This window comes from Dermacentor andersoni, chromosome 1 (genome assembly GCF_023375885.2).
Source record: "Dermacentor andersoni chromosome 1, qqDerAnde1_hic_scaffold, whole genome shotgun sequence".
Classification (NCBI taxonomy): Eukaryota; Metazoa; Arthropoda; class Arachnida; order Ixodida; family Ixodidae; genus Dermacentor; species Dermacentor andersoni.
In genome coordinates, this window is record NC_092814.1 from 94,315,164 (window position 1) to 94,324,701 (window position 9,538).

The 9,538-nt window shown below is 44.2% G+C and overlaps 1 long non-coding RNA gene across 3 annotated transcripts; it reads left to right on the forward strand.

Moving 5' to 3' along the window:
* The first annotated feature begins 1,230 nt into the window (after window positions 1-1,230).
* LOC126544765 (uncharacterized) lies at window positions 1,231-8,784 on the forward strand. Of its 3 annotated transcripts, none has more exons than XR_008608649.2 (6): window positions 1,231-1,596; window positions 2,271-2,379; window positions 3,495-3,621; window positions 5,963-6,075; window positions 7,671-7,891; window positions 8,659-8,784. It is a non-coding gene; the product is annotated as an uncharacterized lncRNA (long non-coding RNA). The 3 variants fall into 3 exon arrangements; XR_008608650.1 differs by lacking the exon at window positions 1,231-1,596 and adding an exon at window positions 1,837-1,881; XR_008608648.2 differs by lacking the exon at window positions 1,231-1,596 and having other exon boundaries at window positions 1,898-2,379.
* The last annotated feature ends 754 nt before the right edge of the window (window positions 8,785-9,538 follow it).

Genomic DNA, 9,538 nt, shown 5'->3' on the forward strand with positions numbered 1-9,538 from the left:
ATGCGAGCAGTTTCCGAAAGCGCTCACGAAAGACTGTACGGACGTTCCTACGCGTTCGACGCATATCAGAAGCGCGCGCGTGCGCGCACACGCACGCACACAAGCACAAAAGGCGAGCAGTTTCCGAAAGCACTCGCCAAAGACGGTACGGACGTTTTTACAAGAAAGCAAATCCCGCCGGCGTGGCACCATTTCCCGAAGCACAAACAACACCACATTACACATCCGTAGAACGGCGCACAACAAGCCTGAACAAAGTGTACACCACTCGACGCCAAATCTGTCGTCGATTACGCCGCTGAGAATCACGAACACCTTCTAACATTCACAAACCAAACGACGATGTGCTGCGAACTTCAAACAGATTTTACGGCCCTGTCCGGTTGATAGGGCTGCTCCACAGGTTGTCCTCGCTGTTGAAAGCAATGTAAGCAAAGTTGTTGAAAAAGGTCGCCTAAAACACGCAAGAACATTGAAATAATACGCCTGTACTACCCACGCTAACCATGCGATCACGGTTACCGGAACCACAGACGGCGAAGTAAACAAAAGACGTCATTTCCCCTCATTTCGGACCGAGACCTATAATTACTTTCTCAGTTGCACGACTCCTCCTTTCGAGCAAGGCGCGACTTGTTCCTGGGACTGTGAGGGCGCTGCGGTCGAGCTCTGCACCAAGTGAGCGGTGCTGCTCTGCTGACATGTGCAGGTTAGTTGCGGGTGTTTGCGCTTCTTGTGCTGTAGCCGATTTTATTTTCTCACTGCGTTTGCCTTGTCACTGTCCTCGTGCACGTGGCTGGCGGTCGAGGTCTTTTGCGTCCGGTTCAAGTTTTGCGTTCACGGAGACGCCAGTACCGGCGAAGTGTGGGTCACCGAGCGTTAACATTGCGTGCGCACTTTGGTGTTTGTAGGCCCACTTTCTTTTCATCTCATTCCTTTCTCCGGACCTGCACCCCCAGGTATGGTGTCTGTAAAATATTATACTTCAGCTTAAACAACAACAGAAAGAAATAATGGCTGCTTTATTCAGCGAGCACCATGTAAATGCCGAGTGCCGCGACAAGCACCTATAACCGTGCCAGGGCTATAGCAGACGACGCTTGGACGCTTGGCGCGGAGGTCGATGGCAGCGCTGCGGTGGCGTGAACGGTAGCGGGCTAAATGGTGCGCATAGGCTAGGAGTTGGGGTACTTAAAGAAGATCTATAAACGTTGTTGCGGCGGCCCGGGCGGTCGATGTGGTACTGATCGTTCGATCATATTTACGCGGTGCGTAGAGAACATGTGCTCCTTTTTTGTGTGAATTAACGATCACAAAGCCCTGGGTTCTGTGCTATGCTATTAGCTCGCTGTATGTTTCTTGCGGTGCGCCGTTGTTGATTATCGTAGTGCGGTCCACACGCGCTTTCTTTGTGCCCGGCTCATGAGAAGTGTTGTACTCTCGCCGCTCCCGCATCGGCTCGCAGTGCACGGAAGAATGTGTTGATAGTTGTGCTATCGCGTGCTGTAGTTCACCGCAATTCAACACTACGCTGGACGGACTGTTGGTGCAGTCGATGCGGCGTGAACGGACACGAAGGAGCGCTCGCCTCGGAAGGTAAGTCCGGCGCCTAGCGCATTCTTATGGTTCATGTAGTGTACCTTGTCATGCGCAGCAGAAGATGATTAGTACAGCTACAAAAACAGTGACAGTGATTCCCTAATGTTCGTTCGATATCGTAGTGCACATTTAGGAAAACGTTTCACGAAAATTACCCCGAGATTGATGTTGTTAAGAGCTTCATCTATTGTTTATTTTCTTTTTGTTATGAAGTATGCTAGCGCCGGGGCATCCTTGGTCTGAACGGGCACAAAAATTCAAGCAGGGAATGTCACTGCTTCTGTACGTAATTCCTCAGCAAGAAATCGTATAGACAATTCTAGAAGTACGTTGATGTGTTGTGCAAATGTTTTCACAGCTAACGTCAACGCGCGACGGCATCCAAATGATCTGACTCGTGAGAAGATTTTAGCTTGTATGCAAACTTTGATGCTTATAGATTGTCGCCAAGACAACCTGTATTTCTTGTGTTTAGTGTTCTGTTTGTTTTCGTGCCTTTGACACGTTTAATAACCGCCTGTGATGTAAGAATGAAATATTTATTTGTCTAAGCGGATGCAGCTTCTTGTAGCTGGCTGTACGAGAGCTTTCCACAATTTGACGCGATGTTGTTAAATCACAAGTTTGCAGATTCAGCAGTGATTACAATAAGCTGAACATTTATTGTTTAGGGATGTCACAATTTCCTGAGACGGAGGCATCTCTGCACCACAAAGGAGACTGCGGCACTATGCAGCCTGAACAGCACGACAAAGCATCTGATCTGCCTGCTTTGACAAGGTACGTACAAAACGGTCACAGCCATTTATGTGTTCTAGGTTCTATTCGTGTATTTGGTACCTGCCAACTTTCCCGATTAGTTTCTGCTTTTCCAAGTGTGCTGTTTGTGTACAGCGTGTCAAGGTAAATAGTGGTTAATAATGTATGCATAGAAAAATGTGGGCGCTGAGAGAAAGCTTTAGGAAAGTGCATGCTGTCTTTCCAACACAGGATTTCTGTCTAGAATTTTTGCAAAATATGAAGTGCAGAGGCTGGCAGGTTTGGCAAACAATGTTCAACACTTTTGCTTTAGATTTTAATGTAGCCGGTTCATTATCTGTCCCTAGTATAGCATAGCGTCAAGCTTGAAGCTGATCTCTCATGTCACGTCAGTTGCAGGATGTAATACCGTGGTATCACAAACTGCTTGTTACGCATGTCAGTCAACATGGTGCAGTGGTCACAGGTGCGAGTATAACCGAAAGCTGGGCATTCTTTGCCCTTCTGCACATGATGTGGGATAGAGCTTGAACTATGCTATAGTGGCACCATCTCTCTCACCTTCTCTTCCTCATTATTCTGTTAACTTGCAGTAAAATGCACAACTTCTAGAGGCTTAATTATGGTGTTGTCTGCTGAACTTGGCTGATGTGAATTTCAGTAGTCTGGGGTACCCTCAAAGCCATGCTGTACTTTGCATGCATTTTAAAATGGTCAATTTGAAATATGTGATTGGCTGTGGTATTCTCAGAGAAACAAGGCCTCTTGTGAATAATGCATGCATGCATTATTCGCATGTTCTAATACTCTTTCAAGAAGCAGCCTATAGGCTGCTCCCCGAAGAAGTGACCACCTTTGCTTACCCTACAGGGCAGTCTGGTCCAGGTTACTTAACCTGTCTGCCATCTATGCACGAGGAGGACAGAAGCGAAAAAAAGGGACCTTCGATTAATGTTTTTGCACAGATGGCTCATACATTGCACTTTTCTTATCTTGCAGGCTTTGTTAACTCAAAGCTTTCTATGGGCGAATATCAGCATTTCATTCCTATTTATACCTAATAAGAATTACTTTGTTCATAGTGTCACTTTTTATATTATACTCTTGTGAGAATAAGCTCACTTGTTTTAATGCAGATGTGGCTGGGCCTGCAGAAAGAGTGTAAGCACACTACTGTGTTGCTGATCAGTGCTGGTGCTGATCTCTACGTCTGAGTTGGCCTCACAACGTCCAGGCGCCACTGTGCTTTGCTTCATTGACAAGGTAATATGATATAGACACCTTGCACCTCAGTATCAGTTTTGAGAAATATGCTAAGACACAAGGGTTGGCCTTGGTGATAAATACACTCGTGTTCTTTTTTAAAGCGTTCTTCTTGCAGTGTTCCTCATGTACATGTTTTCAGAAGATGCTTAAATGCAAACCGCCATGGAACTTGTTTATGCCTTAAAGTAGCACTCTTTCACCAAAAGAAAAGCCTTATTTAATGCACAATTCATAAGAAAGGTGAGGAAGTGACAGGACATAAGTCTAACAACCATCCAGTTTTGCTGCTTGCACAGCACTATAAAGCGAGAGGTGAAAGGGCAAGAACAGATAAATCGAAAATGCATGTTGCTCACACAACCGCGAAAAGGACACATGGCATGGCTACTATGACGCTTGTTTTACAATGATAAATAAGCAGTCTTGCTATATGATAGTCCACTGGAGGTGGAGCCAACTTGCAGATTCCCTGTCACACATATAAGGAAATCTTAACGAATTTCGCCAGCACTATGGTCCTTATACATTGCCACGGTTGCACAGTTTTCAAACAAAATAATGCAAGTGAGCTTTGCACTACCAAGTGACCACGAAATGACCTGAGAATTCAGTTAACATGGTTGCAAATCCAGTCATTTATACATTGGCCTGTTTTGCCGACGTAGTGTCTACTGCACGACAGTGATATTTAATATCCATCAACACCCCTGTGCTCTACGTACTCTTTCTTGTGTGCTTTTTTTTCACAGGTAGTGGAAGATTACTTGATTCCAGAACAATTTGGTTTGTTCTACCCATGATAGTGAACTTGCCAGTCTTATATTAAACATGGAATTGGTTAGAAAGATGTGGTATTTCTTATGGTGCCCTGGTGCATTCAGCTTGTGCAGATGCTTCAAGCTTGTATTGACAAAAATTGGGATGAAGCCATAGGAGGAGAGTTGTAAAAGTGTAACGAAAGCCTCCTGATAGATATGCTGAGTTGTGCTGCTGTGCACACTTATTGGTTATCCCTACTGGGTAACGCTGTTAGGGTTATGGATGCTTTGACACTGTAGGGCCTACAAGATGGCTAGCATTACAGAACACATTAAAACGACTGTAGGGATGCGTGTCGTGCTATGGTGTCATAATTGGCCCACAAAGTGACCACCTTTGCTTACACTATGTGGTAATCTGGCCCAGTTTACTTAACCCGACTGCCATCTATGCATGAGGAGAAGGGACTAAAAAAATGAAGGGACCTTCGATTAATGTTCTTGTACAGATGGCCCATACATTGCATTTTTCTTATCTTGCAAGCTTTGTTACTTAAAGCTTTCTATGGGCGAATATCAGCATTTCATTCTTATTTTTACCTAATAAGTATTGCTTTGTTCACAGTGTCACTTTCTATATTTGCCGTATTTACTCACATAATAATCGCACTCACGTAATGATCACAGCCCTGAATTTTGTCGTCCAAATTAGATTTTTTTTTACTTCCTGTGTTGATCACACTCCGAACTTGCCGCAGCGATCTGTCATGTGCCAAGTCTAGCTATTAATGATCGCGCTTACCATCTGTCGAATGCTACGCGAACAACTCTTCAAGACAAACCAAGCAGTCTGCACGCACCAAACATTCTTGAGCAGATGCCCGATTTCATTCCTTTCATCACTTTCCGCACTTCCATGACAAAAAAGCTACAACCTAAATTGCCTTTATTATGTGTAGGCTTTGTAATGGTTGTGGTCAAGAACAACAAAAAAGGCACCTTTCGATTCTTCTCATCTGCACTCGTGGGCACGCAACAAATCTTGTAACACTGCTAAGATATTCGCCCACCCTTAGCGGAAACGTGCTGTATTAGGATAGTAGTGAAGACAAATGCCGCAGTTTCCGCAGCATGCCCGCCGTGTCTTTCTATGTTACTGGCAGCTAAGCGCGCCCATCTGTTTCTGCCCCCTCATAGTGGACATGGCTACGTTATTGCCACAGACTTACTGATATTAATGATATTATTCATTCCGGATACGGAAGAAACTGTTTCAATGCATGTAACGTACTCACGAGAAAAAAAAAATCGCATTCGGCGCATTTGGTGTGTTCAGCTTGCTGCGCCGGCCGCCATTTGTGTTTTGGTGTTCCGCACTACACTCAGTGGCAGCCACCTATTTGTTGACCTGTTGCCATCCCGCAGCAAACGCGGGATAAAAAAATTATTTTTGCGGGAAATTTAACCGGCGTAATGATCACACATCTGAATTTGCGACCATTTTTTTTACAAAAAAGTGTGATCATTATGCGGGTAAATACAGTACTCTTGTGACACCAAGCTCACTTGTTTTAATGCAGGTGTGGCTGGGCCTGCAGAAAAGCTGTAAGCAGACTGCAGTGTTGCTGATCAGTGCTGATCTCCACGTCCGAGTTGGTCCCACAATATCCAGGCACCACGGTGCTTTCACAAGGTAATATGATATGGACACCTTGCACCTTAGTATCAGTTTTGAGTTTGACTTTTGATAAATATTTAAGAAGACACAAGGGTTGGCCTTGGTGATAAATACACTCGTGTTCTTTTTTTAAAGTGCTCTTTCTGCAGTGTTCCTCATGTACATGTTTTCAGAGGATGCTTACACTCCTTAAATGCAAACTGCCATGGAGCTTGTTTAGGCCTTGAACTAGAACTCTTTCACCAAGAAAAAAGCCTCATTTAACGCACAATTCATAAGGAAGGTAAGGAGATGACCACCAGTGTCTAACAACTATCCAGTTTGACTGCTTTCCCAGCAATATCAAGTGAGAAGCGAAAGGGCAAGAACAGATAAATCGGCAATGCATGTTGCTCGCACAACTGCGAATGCGACACGTGGCATGGCTACTATGAATGCTGGGGTGCGATCGGAGGTGGTTGTTCGGCGTGTTCGTTCGGCTACCGGCGCGCGCGATTGACCTGCTCCGCGCCTACGTTGCCAGCCGCGCCCCGCGGCTGGCGCCTTTCAGAACTGCATAGTCGCACTCTGTAGTCGTGATGATCATGACCACGGTTTCGTTCGCAGCGGTCAACTGTGGCAAGTAGCACTTTCATTGTGACTTGGTGCAATGCACGCAGTCTCACAAACATGATGGCTATCGAGGACAATAATTGTACTGTGGCCTGCATGCTGGCATCCAGTCAGCCAGTTACATTGAGTTTGTAGAACAATCTGTTACAGCCAGCTCAATGGTGAAAAAATTATCGGGATGGACCCGTGGTAGTGAATAGCACGTTTCTGATAAAGATGTGACCAAGTCTTGTGCTATGACTGCACTGCAAAGGAGCACTTCCTCAACGCCCTTGCCACTACGAGCAGTATAATCAGTCGTGAATTGACATTTGCAGCTCCCATACTGCTTATGTGTGAAATAGAAACAGGATTTCTGGATTAATTCAGTATAAAAGTGTGTTTGTGTGAACGTTTGTTTCTTATTTTCATACCCTTAATAATTCAACATACCGTTAATTCAGAATTTTGTTCCAGTCCTGAGAAATTTCAATAAGTGAGCTTTTACTGTATACACCCCTTCTTTCACCGCATGTGTAATTTGAGCTCACTGGGTTACTGCAAGAACTTTTTTCAGCCTCAAGGGTAAGATTTCTAGCTCGGACAAAGCAGCTCCTTAAGGATGCAAGAAGTTTTACTGTGGTTTTCTACTGTTCCCATCTGCTTCCCTAAACTTCTTCTCAAATGTAAAGAAAATCTAGTATATCCCATACAAAAGGTGCTTGTCGCTGACTGTGGGATTAAATGTGGTGAATCCTCTGAGCTAGAATTGTCCCTGGCCCATTATCAGTGAAGCTTCATTGACTAGGGCTTTCCTACAGCCAGGATTTAAACTTTGAACCTTTTGCATATATCTTAGTTTTATCCTTGAGTGCCATCACTGTGTCTGGCAACCTAGTTTCCCTTAATAACTGTTACCTTTTTTATCCATTATTTCGGGAAAAGATACCTTTTCTGAGAGCACATATGCTATTTTTGTATTTGAGTAACTAATTTCTTGCAATTTTCATCTTTCGTAGGTTCACAATCGAAATGGGTTATTTATTTGTGCTAGTAAGTGGATGTGGGTAAACCAAGCCAAAACGGACAGCACGTTTGCCAGGGAGATTGCCCGATGCTTGTGGCAGGCACAGGAATTAATCCACAGGAGTGTTACGAGCAAAAGTATGTATGCGAAAGCTAAAGGAAGGTGGTGATGCCAAGCCAGCGTTGACACCACAAAATCTTGGTGCATATCTAAGTAGACCCTGTCCTGCTAGCTCATGTTTTCATAAGGATTGCAAAGTGTTTGGAAGTTAAAGGAGTAATGCCTATCACACGGTGCTTTTTCTGCACGAATATAATGGGCTGTCGGTAAGATCGGGTTGTATTGAGGTGATCTCTCATATGGGCCGACACAGTTTACATCTACACATCAGGGGCATGCATAGCTGTATGCTTATATTTAGTGCTGTGCTCTAGCTCGCTAACAAAAGCTATCATTTAGTTTCTATAGTGGTATTAAAGGTGCATTAATCTTTCCTATAAACAATTCTGCACTGGCATCTATGCAGTGTTTTCCGTCTGCATATTCCGCAGTGCGGTAGCAAAGAGCTGTGCTATCTGTGTATTAACTTGCATGAGCTTGTTATACTTGTTCATTTAATGTAAAATACTTGTGGAAAAGTATTAGACTATTTCTGTGGTCTTGTATTGCAATTCTGCAGCCATTTATATTGTTTGTAAAACACGAACATTTAACAGAGACAGGAACAAGACAATGCGAGGACGAGCACTTGCTTTCAACTGCTGTGGTTAATGTTGAAATATCAATTTACATAGGTAAAAAACTCATAAGCCTCCGTGTTTTCTTTTTCCTGTTTCTCTGTGAAATTTTCACGCTTTACTCAATATCGTGCAAGAACCAGCCCATTCAGTTATGCAGTGGAGCCACCTATTGTGCATGTCAGTTCCAATGGCTTGTTAGAATCTAACAGTGCCGGCTGCTTTGTTTACATTTTTTTGCAGAGGCATACGAGCACTTTGTTTCAAAAACGCCAAGCACCGTGGATACAGAGGCAAGGAGGCTGAAGGACCTGAACAAGCACCTGGCCACCATGCTTCGGGATGCAAAATAAAGATGGTTTGTGTTAATTGTGGGCCCTAAAAAGTGTCCTCTTTGTCTCCGAGCTGGCACATCGGCCGACTCACATGATAGAAATTAACTCGCTGTAATGTTGGCAGTAGATGTTACTGTGTGGAACTTCACCAAAAATATTGCATGAGCAAAACTCATTCAACACAAATGAGAACACTTGTAGAATGTAGCTAAACAAGAATAGTGTCATTTTGCATAGCTGAACGAGAATATTTTCATGTAGCATACACAAACGAGAACGATATCGTTGAGCATAGACGTGCGAGAACTATCTCGTCAAGTATAGCTATGCGAGAATAATCTCGTTTAATGTACCCATACGAGAACGATCTCGTTCAGTGACGATGTCCTCTCGTACACATGTGACGTACGACATCGTTGAGTCTACGGAGCAATAATAGCGTAGAGAAGTTCTCGTACAATTCTCATACATATTTTTTCAATAGGGGCCTTCGCAGCTCGCTCACATTGGTTGGCGCTGACAATTCTATGAGTGCTGCCAACTTAGTGCACCTAGTTTGATTCCTTTAGTAGGGAGCACAAAGCGCAGGTACTCCACCTCAGTTTCTGCAAGTTCCCGTTTGGACAAACGTAATGCCAGCCTTGCCTTGGAGATTGCCTCGAACACCTGTTGCAGCTCGGTCAGCATGGATTCCCAATCTTGGGCCGGAACAAGTATAACGTCCAAGCAACACGTTGCCACACTCCACCAAAGTAGACCAAGGGCCTTGGAAATCATTCTGTGGTAAA